Consider the following 10,598-nt stretch of genomic DNA (forward strand, 5'->3'; position numbering starts at 1 on the left):
TCGAAAGGTGTTGACAACCCCTTTAACACGCCGGGTTGCAAGGATTTGTTATCTATGTGCAGGGGTTGTTTACGTTGTGTTGCTTGGTTCTCCTACTGGTTCGATAACCTTGGTTTCATATATGAGGGAAATACCTGCCGCCGCTGTGCTGCATCATCCCTTCCTCTTTGGGGAAATATCAACGTAGCTTCAAGCGACATCAGAGCACGAAACACGGCAGCACAGTGCCATATGGCGATAAAAAATGATCTAATTTGCTAGTCATCTCATTGTTAGCATTGTTCTTTTCATGCCTCGCAGAGAACATGACACGTGCGATGAAACACCTGAAGCAAAATAAGAAACACGGGAGCAAAAGAAGAAGGAAGATTATCACCCCAAAAAAGGAAGGAAGACGCACGCACGAGTCTGGGGCGCTGCTCTCTACTGCATGAAGGGTTGCTGGCCGCGGAGTCATAACTGCTTCCTCATCGCCTCCACGACCTCCATCTCCTTCGGCGTCTCCTCCACCATCTTCTTCATTCTGTCCATGACACGGGATTTCTCGATGCGAGCCTTCATCATCTGTTCCACGGCCGCATTACGTACCTTGACAGCAATCGGGTGCTCGATGCGGAGCTTCGCCAACTCCTCCTTCTATTCCATGACGAGGGTCTACAGCATCTTCATCGAGGAACTACTATTCTCATGTAGCTTCTTCAGCCGGCATTCTCCTCCTTCAACAGGTCGAGCTCATGGCAGAGCTTCGCCTTGTCCTCCTGAAGTTGCAGGATTTCGCCGGTCGCCTTCTTCTCTGAGGCAATGCTCTTCTTCAGCAGCATCACCAAGCCGGCGGTCAACCCCCTACTCATTGAGCTCGGTGGGCATGTCGTCAAGGCTCTCCTTCAGCAGCTCCAGCAAGCCGTGGATGAACTCCTTCTACTTATTGAGGTGCTCATTGAGCTGATCGGGCATGCCGGCATGTTCGCCTCCGCGGCTAGGGCGCTCCTGGGAGCCATCGCCTGCCCGTGAGAGATCTTTCGAGGTCTCTGCGAGGCGGCGAGCCCTCTTTTTTATTCCGCAACCTTGGTTGCCGCTCCCTTGTTACGAGTAGTTCTCGACCTAGAGCTCTGCACACCGGCCATGGCAAGGATGGACGAAGAAGAAGGACTTATGAGGAGGAAGGTAGAGTAATTTTCAGTTAGGTAGTTCCCCTTTTTATAACCTAAGTATTAGCACTAGTACTAAAACCTACATAGTGGGAACACGTTCAGGTTTGGTACGTACTAGTAGGTGTGAGCAGTATTGCACTTAATTGTAGCACTAGTATTTTGGAATGTGATGGGAACAAGGTAAAGATTAATTAATAGTTTTGGTTTCGAGGCCCGAAACGGCTCCCGATGAGTTTAGTGGAACATAAATTTCAAGTACTCCCTCCATCTTAGTTTAAGGCTTGCACGTGTATCTAGGTCGTCAATGTAACTTATATAAAATAAATTGTTTAACATAAAAAATATATCATTAAAAAATTGAATATTTGAAGTTCGAATGCGGTCGCACAAGTCAGTGATGTAACTGGTCGTACATGTGAGACCAAGCCGATGCATGTCTCTTCGGTGGGACGGGGGTCCGACCGACCGTCTGTTGGTGCGATTGACCGTAATGTATTATGCGATGGAGGCTTCGGTTGATTGTCACGACCAACCATTCTAAAACTAGTGATAAAATCAATTACCATCTTTTTCCAAATGACCAAGTATTTTCACAGGAATACAATACATATAGATGGAGTGATTGTCAAGGTTGCAAACTGACATGGCGTTGCAAGTTCACTGCAACAGCAACCGACTACTAGGCCACTGCATCGCTGGCGGGGAAGGAGGGCATCTCACCTCTCCTATGATGCATGTCCAGCAGCGCGGCCGCAACTGGCCGCCCATTTGAATAGTTGCACCGGCTGCTCATGCCATTGCGCAGACATGCGCATTCTTTCCTCTACAGTCGACTCCGTGAATATGATCTCTGCCATTAGCCCTAGCTCGAAATTAACGTGACGCTGCCAGATGCTAACATCCCTCAGCATCTCTCCCCTGAGATCGACTTGCGCCTCCGCCTTGTGCTGCGCCAGGCGCAGCTTCTTGGAACTCCTCTCCAATCAATGCGATGCTTCCTCGATCCGATTTGCCGTTGCTGCCCACCACCTGAAACACAGCCCTAGCATATCCTCCGGTGCAACCGATCTGTGATTGTAGAGAAATGGATCCCCACTAAAACACATGTGGGTTTTGCTCAAAGGCGGTAGTGCTGCGGGCCGCGGTGAGAGGGTAGCCCGTAGGATCCTGGGATCTAAGGGATTATCCATGGTGGGATCCTCCATGGCGGGATCTGGTGGGCGAGGTGGGGAGGCGAGCCTAGGCGCTGGGAGAGTCCTACGAGGCTAAGATAAAGATAGTACTACTCCACTCCGTCCATATTTAAATACAAAGGCCACCAACAGAAGCCCTGGCAAAAATTGATCATGCTGCCTACGTCCTGGTTTATTGGCCCCCTTTTTTGTGCCACTTTTTATGATAGGCGTAAATATTATGTTACTTAAAAATATGGTCAAAATTTGGCACAAAATACGAAGGACACCAATGGAAGTAGCAACCCATGATTTAACTACTCGCATGCACACAATGGAGTAGTAATGGCTTTCTTCCTCCCTCACGTCCACTCAATTTGCATGTGTTGTATTAATTGACCACCAATGAAGTGAAGGACTTTACACGCGTCAAATTATCGCATGGGGTGGATCTTCGTACAAAAATGCTTCCCCCGGTGTATCCGCATGCGCGTGCGAGGGAATGAGTGTGTGCGTGGCGTGCGTGCACATCTTCACTTCATGCATGTACCGCTAGTGTGCCTCAGAGAGGACGAGTACATTCTTCTGGAACCAGCAGCACGTCACTGTGATCAATCCACACAAGGAGGTCACGACAACACCTCCACATGTGCCAGTGGCTTCATGAACTGTAAGAGAGACACTATGTAGCGTGCCATTGGAATTCTAATTTACATGTTTTGCACATACTCAAAGTACTAGTAAGGTACACGTGCATTGCACGCATCAGATTTGGCAACCAAATTATGAATAAATACCACACTATAGCATGTAAGCTTTGAGTCATATATGCCTGATGTAGACGTTCGTCTAATTCTTATAGTTCATCTCATTCAAAATCAATTAGTTTTTATAAAAAAGCTAGGGCCTCTTTGATTCGTAGGATTTCCATAACGCGGGAAAAGGAAAAACATGGGGTTAGAGTGGAATGTCATCTTGAATCCTACAGGATTGTACGAGTGTTTGATTATGCATAGAAAAAACACAGGATTCTTTCAAAGAGGTTTGAGTGGATGGGATGTTTCCTATGAATCTAGTGCAAATGAATCCTATGGAAAAATTCCTATGGTTTACAATCCTACGAATCAAACAACCAAGATAGGAAAAATTCCTAAGGATTAGAATCCACCGAAATGCCTTTGAGAATCCTTTGAATCAAAGAAGCCCTTAATCTATTTTATGATTCATGGAATTGTGCATTGTAAAGCATAAAGTAAAAACAAATAATGGCAATTCAACTAGAAAAAAAGTTTGGGCGGTTATGATATGGAAGATTCTAGAACAAAGGAGAAGCACTTGTGTTTTGAGGTTTGTGCATTATGCTTAAGTTCAACCATGGAGTCTGCTAGATTGTACATGTGGAAAAATCCGGTGGGGGCTAGAAGATGGTGCGAGGGGCCAAGTGGAGGGAGACTATGAAAGAGTGCACAAGTGCGAGATCAATATTTAAATAGAGGGGGCGAGAACGTGCGCTATTGCACGCAGTGGCGGAGCCATGAAAAATAAATGAGCTAGGGGGCCAAGCATTGCTAATCCTTTACGAGGAGGACCAATTCATCAACTTAAACCATTTTACCAGCAATTGTCTAATGATCACATTCATATTAGCCTCGATATATAGTTGTGTTAGGGGGGCATGGCCCTTGCTGCCCCTTGTCTTCGCCATTGTGCGTGCGTGTGAGAGATGAAGCGGAAGGCAAGGATGATGAGAGGGGGACGTTGGATATATAATTAATGTGGGTGTATTAGCTATGTAATCCTATATAGAGAGGTATGGATTGGTCGATGTGGACATGGGAAAGAGGGTGAGATCTCACTAGATATATAGATTGATCGGTTTGTGTGGAAAACTGTGAAAGACCTAGCTATATATACACACACATAGAGGAACATCGATCGCTGCGCATGCACGTGAGAGATAAAGAATGCCCAATTTGATGGAGAGGGGGAGGTGTGTGTGTGCATGCATGGGAGACCGACCTGGAGAAAAAGATTGCATGTGTGCGATGGATAATGCCGATTAGTAGTGTGTGTGCATGCATGCATGAGAGAAAGTTTGTGGTACAATTATAAAGAGAAGACGACCGTGTGGGTGTAAAAGACTAGGTGAGGTCCTAATCAATGTAAAGTTGAATTCAAATATTTGAATAAGAGATCATGATGTTTGAAACCCATGCATGCATGATTATAACTGAGATATGCGCAGTGTGATTTGGAAACGAGCATGTTGTACTGTATACACATTGAACAAGGTAAGACTGATTTGAATGTGAGATACCGATGGCAGACATCGTTTGGCCACATTGCATCCGTGCATGGACACACTATTCTAATTGGAGATGATGGGTGGCTTTCGCATCACATATCTATATCTATAGACCTATATATATATATATTATATTTTATATTATTTATATAGTGTGCGGATAACTTTACCTTTGAAAGATGGTCATTGGATGAGAAGTCAATCTAATGGTGCAAAGATGGCAAATTTGAGCACTACTGGCCGTTGGAAATCATCTAGATTCCACAAGATTTTGCCACAAGTACAATCTAGAAGACTCCATGGTTGAACTTAAGCATAATGCACAAACCTCAAAACAAAAGCACTTCTTCTTTGTTTTAGAATCTTTCATATCAGAATTGCCCAAATGTCTTTCTACATGATTTGGCATTGTTTGTTTTTACTTTATGCTTTACAACGCACAATTCCATGAATCTTAAAATAGATAGCTTTCTTATAAAAACTAGATGATTTTGAATGAAATGAACTATAAGAATTAAACGAACATCTACATCATGCATATATGACTCAAAGCTTACATGCTATAATGTGGTATTTATTCATAATGTGTTTGCCAAATCTCATGTGTGAAATGCATGTGTACCTTACTAGTCTAAATAGTGTTTGTGTGTGTTGTGCGTGTTAAACACATTGTACGTAGTATCATACATGGTTTAGATTCCAAACATCTAGCTAGAGCATACATGTACTATAATTTGAATTCAACATAAAATGGATACATATATTTGAATTTGAGATCGTATGTACATGTAGTTCGTATTTATATAGGATTTTACTTCTCCTATATTCATGTCATGTGTTGTGAAGATAATATTTAGATGGATGTATAAGTAACCCGAGTACAATCCCATTCAAACAGGGAAATGTACTCAAATTTAGTCCATATGCTAGACAACACACATTGTTTTTTTATTGTTGAGGGAAGTGCAAATTGTTTTGATACTGTACACGTTATGTTTGTTGTCCCGATTTTTTTAGTTTTTTGTTGTTGTATTTGAATGCATTTCTAGTAATATAGTAAAATGGGACATGGCTCTCTCTAGTGATGAGGTGTGAATTGTATTTTTTGTGTACACGTTAAGCTTGTTCTCCTGAAATTTCAAGCCGCGCCTTGTTATGCTGAAATTTCAAGCTCGCATCTCTGTCTATCGTGCTGCGAAACTCCCGCCTCTTCAACCCGCGCCTTGTTACCCCGAAATATTTAAGATATATATTTGTCTCGTTGTGCTCCAAAAACTACCTCCATCTCAACCCGCACCTTGCTTTCCCAAAATTACAATGCGCGCGAAAACCCCCACCTCCTGCGAAATCTTGACACGCAAAATGCCCGTGATATCCCTGAACTGAAAGAACCGCCTAGCTCAAATCGGTGGCGTTACTTTTGTAACTTACCACATATTTTGGACAAGCCCGTCCCTAAGCCATGGTTCCCCACTCCCATCCCATCCGCCCACCCATTCATACACCGAGGCCATGAAAACCCACGAAGCCCCACACCCTCCTCCGTCCGCCACCCAGCCGGAGCCTCTTCCCCGACGACGTCGTGCACAGCAACACCTCGACATCCCTCATCCACCGTACCGGATGAGGATCCGTCGTCGATCTCATCGTCCCGCCGGTTCAGCCACCCCGTCCTCCACCTCCAAGGAGCTACCCCGACGTTCCCCTCATCTTTCGCGCCACCTCCATTCCCACAACACCGTCTCCACCTGCACCACCGAAAGAGCAGCATCATCACCGTTTCCTCGGATGAAGCTGAGGCCTAATCGGTGCCACCAAAGAGGTACTACACTAATCGCCACATTTTCTTCTTGATTCCATGTCACGGTGCTACCGGCACTCGGTCCCAAACCGACATGGCGCGGCTCCATCCATGGCGGCGTCACCAGCCTCTTCCTCCACAGTGTCGCTACCTCGGCAGCAATGTCCACATCAGTAGGAGTTGCTGCTGCTTTAGCTCTCGCTCACGCTGCTGCTCTACTCTTGCTCTTAGTCCCCTGCCTGGTCTGCTCTTGCTATTGCTCTTGCTCTTGCTGTTGATCGCGCTGCTGCTCTTGCTCTTGCTTGCGATGCTGCACCGATTTGGCTACACTTTAGTCGACTGAATCGACTTTTGGGTCAACTGATTTTTAGGGGGTGGGGGGTCTCTAGAGTTAAGAAAGAACCAGCCGCAGCGGGGAGGGGGGCTCGCCAGAGAGGTACCCCAACTATCTATCTTAGGGTTCAGGGTGGGGGCGGTGGTGGGGCGGTGGCGTGGGGATCGCCGGAGAAAAAGCTCGGCATGAGGGGCCTAGAGGGATGGCCGGGGCGGCGGCAGACTGGCGGTGGGGAGTGGTTTCGGGGCGGGCGGGGAGGCACACCGCCGGCTGCGGGTGGCGGGGGGCGGCGGATTGGCCGATGGTGGCTGGCGGCTCAGGGGGTGGAGGTTGAAGATGAACTGCTACACGACCAACTGCCCTGGCTCTCGCACGCGCTGCTGCTACTGCTTTTCTGCTACTAGTGTGTTCAGTTTTGAAAGCACCAAGAAGGATAGATCCATTGCATCATTCATCCAGGAGTTAAACCAGCACATTCGACGCCATGAGAACCAGATGTGCAATGATATGATAGAGTTGAAGAATGCGAAGGCAAGGATCATCGAGCTAGAAGGAGAACTGAAGTCTACACGCAAGGACTACATGGACGAGATCATAGCTCTAGCGAGACACAATGGCGATCTTAAGCAGGAGATTGAAGAACTCAAGAGGAAGTTAGCATCCAGGAAGGAAGACATGTATGTCGCATGTCCGGACAACTACATCATCATCGACGACACCGATTCGGATCCAAGTGAACCCGACTTTGAAGACGAAGCTGGAGCAGATATCATGGAGTCTTCAGGGGCTACTATCTATACACTGGTGCATTTTTTATGTAGAGTGCAATTGAAGATACTACATTGCATACTTCGAAGCCCCTTAGCAGGCTCGTGAAGGCTTCATTCAATCCGCTTCTCGCGGACAAAATCCTCTCAGCTATCGTACCCATCAAGGTATGATGTTCCTCTGAGATGGACACATGTTGCAACACGTCCATCAAGGTATCCGGAGCCTCCCGATTCCTGGAAGCGGCGATGGGAGTACGAACTCCCTTCGAAGGGATGTGTTTGCTCGACTCTAGAATCGTCTCCGATTGTAATCCGGGTAGTTCGGGGCCTTTATTGTTGGTCCCCGAAGGGGCCGCATGCCCCGGACCCTGGACTGCCGAAGTATCACCTTCGGGAGTGGTCTTTCCCTCACACCACTTGTTGATCAGGAGAAATTCTCTGGGACAACACCTCAAAGTCGTCCACCCTATTGGGCGAGAAGGTCTGCGGAGGCGTCTCGCTTTCCATCATCTCCGTAAGAAGATCCCTCGAGGAGGAGGACTGTTGAGGAAGACTGCGTGCCAGACTGCAAACATATATTTCAGATGTTACCCTTGTAAGTGGGATATGTTTCGGACACCTTTGTTTACTTACGATTCGGCTAAAGGCTTGTCCTTACGGAAGAACTGCGCGTCAACGTTGTCTTCCGAACCCGAACCGCCTGGCAAGGACATCTTCCCTCGCTTAGGAGCACCTACCTCCAAATCTTCGGAGGCGGTCCTCTTCTTCCCATGTGGGGATGGTATGTCAGCTTCCCCTTCTCTTTTGTCTTTGGAAGAGGGAGTCCCAATCTCCCCGGACATAGCGTCTGATGTACCTTTAGAATGGAGGTCACCTTTGGCCTTCTAGCCCTCCTCGTTGTCCTCCTTCACCGGCACTTGATATGGTACCCGAGCCAGCATCCTTGTTAACACAGGATCGACCGAGTCTTCGGGAAGAGGAGCCGAACACCTGATTCGTTCCGCCTTCTTTACCCAGCCCTGTGCGAAGATGGTTTTCTTAGTACTATGGGATGTTTAACTAAGCCGTGTTTAGGAGTTGAGTGCTTACCGAGGTATCCGGATGGTTGTAGTCAAGGCCGATGTCTTCAGTGGTATCCGGCCACTGCCTTCGTGTCCCGAAGAATAACTTCCATATTCCTTTGTGTGTCGTGCCGAAGAAGTGCTGAAGGGTCTGTGGTCCTTCCGGATTGAACTCCCACATGCGGAGGGGCCGTCGCTGGCACGGCAGGACCTAGCGGACTAGCATTACCTAGATTACATTGATGAGGCTGGTGTCCTTTTCAAGGAGGCTCCAGATGAGGCTTTGTAGCATCTGCACTTTGTCAATGGATCCCCAGTCCAGCCCCTTATTAATCCATGATGTGAGCTGTAATGGAGGGCCAGATTGGAATGCAGCCGTAGCTACCCACTTGGTACCACGAGGTTTGGTGATGCAAAACCACTCCGCTGCCATAGATCGGAAGCTTCCGTGAAAGAGCCTTTGGGCCAAAAAGCATTGGTGAGCTTGTTCACCGTAGCACCACCACACTCTATTTACTTCCCCTCGATTACCTTTGGCTTCACATTAAAGGTCTTGAGCCATAAACCGAAGTGAGGGGTAATGCGGAGAAAGGCCTCACCGGATGTGAAGGAAGGAGTCTGGAGCTAGATTGTGAAAATCTAGCCCGTAATAGAACATGAGACCGAGAACGAAGGGATGGAGAGCGAACCCTAGCCCCCAGAGGAAGTGGGAGATGAATACGACCCTCTCACCGGATCTAGGAGTAGTAATAACTTGTCCTTTAGCAGGGAGCCTATGGGGGATTTCCGCGGTCAGGTATCTTGCCGCCCGAAACTTCGCGATATCCTCCTCTGTGACAGAGGAGGCCACCCACCGGCCTTGAGGGCTGAGTCCGTACATGACTGGGAGGCTCGGAACAGTTAAGTTGAAACCTTGGTGCTAGAACTCAAGGTTGGAAAGGTTGAGGAAGAGGTAGGCGCGGAGGAGGAAGACGGGTCGGTGCCCCTTTATAAAGGCGATGAATATCAGACGCCTCCTCATAGGCCTTAAAGCCTGCCTATTCCCAAGGGATTATGCCAATGGAATGGTTGGGTTATCCACGCCCGTATTAATGAGGATCCCGTAATAAGGGGACACGATCTTTGCTTCGACAAAACGTGCCAATAAAACTGCATCTTAAAAACTGGAGCGGGAGGCTAATAGACGGTTCGAAATAATGACCGGGCTATGACATGATGTCACGCTATGAAAATTGTCAGTGGATTGGGCTCATAAAATATTATACTCTCTACAGATATATGTGGTGTTTGTTTTATAGAGCCGGACATGTTCTCTGTTCGAGAGATGTTTTGGAGTATTCGGAGGAGGAACCCGCCTTGCAATGCTGAAGACAATCTGCGCGCTGGACACCTCGTCATTGAAGCCTGGTTCAGGGGCTACTGAGGGAGTCCTGGATTAAGGGGTCCTCGGGCGTCCGACCTATGTGACATGGGTCGGACTAATGGGCTATGAGGATATAAGACAGAAGACTCTCTCCCATGTCCGGATGGGACCATCCTTTGCGTGGAAGGCAAGCTAGGCGGCCGGATGTACTATTTCCTTTCTATGCAATCGACTTTGTACAACCCTAGGCCCCTCCGGTGTCTATATAAACCGGAGGGTTTAATCCGTAGAGGTGATCATAATCTGACAGTCTAGACTTCTAGGGTTTTAGCCATTACGATCTCGTGGTAGATCAACTCTTGTAACCCCCATACTCATCAATATCAATCAAGCAGGACGTAGGGTATTACTCCATCAAGAGGGCCCATACCTGGGAAAACTTCGTGTCCCCTGTCTCCTGTTACCATCAACCTTAGATGCACAATCCGGGACCGCCTACCCGAGATCCGCCGGTTTTGACACCGACACCGAGCACACGTAGTAATGTGAAATATGATTATTTTATCCTACGATATGATAAGCAGAGAGGTACTAAGCAACTTAGCTATCTGTGATGGACACTCTTGAATGCCATCCCTGTT

The sequence above is a fragment of the Triticum urartu genome, chromosome 4A, assembly GCF_056163025.1.
Source record: "Triticum urartu cultivar PI428250 chromosome 4A, HENAU_Tu73, whole genome shotgun sequence".
In the NCBI taxonomy this organism is placed as follows: Eukaryota; Viridiplantae; Streptophyta; class Magnoliopsida; order Poales; family Poaceae; genus Triticum; species Triticum urartu.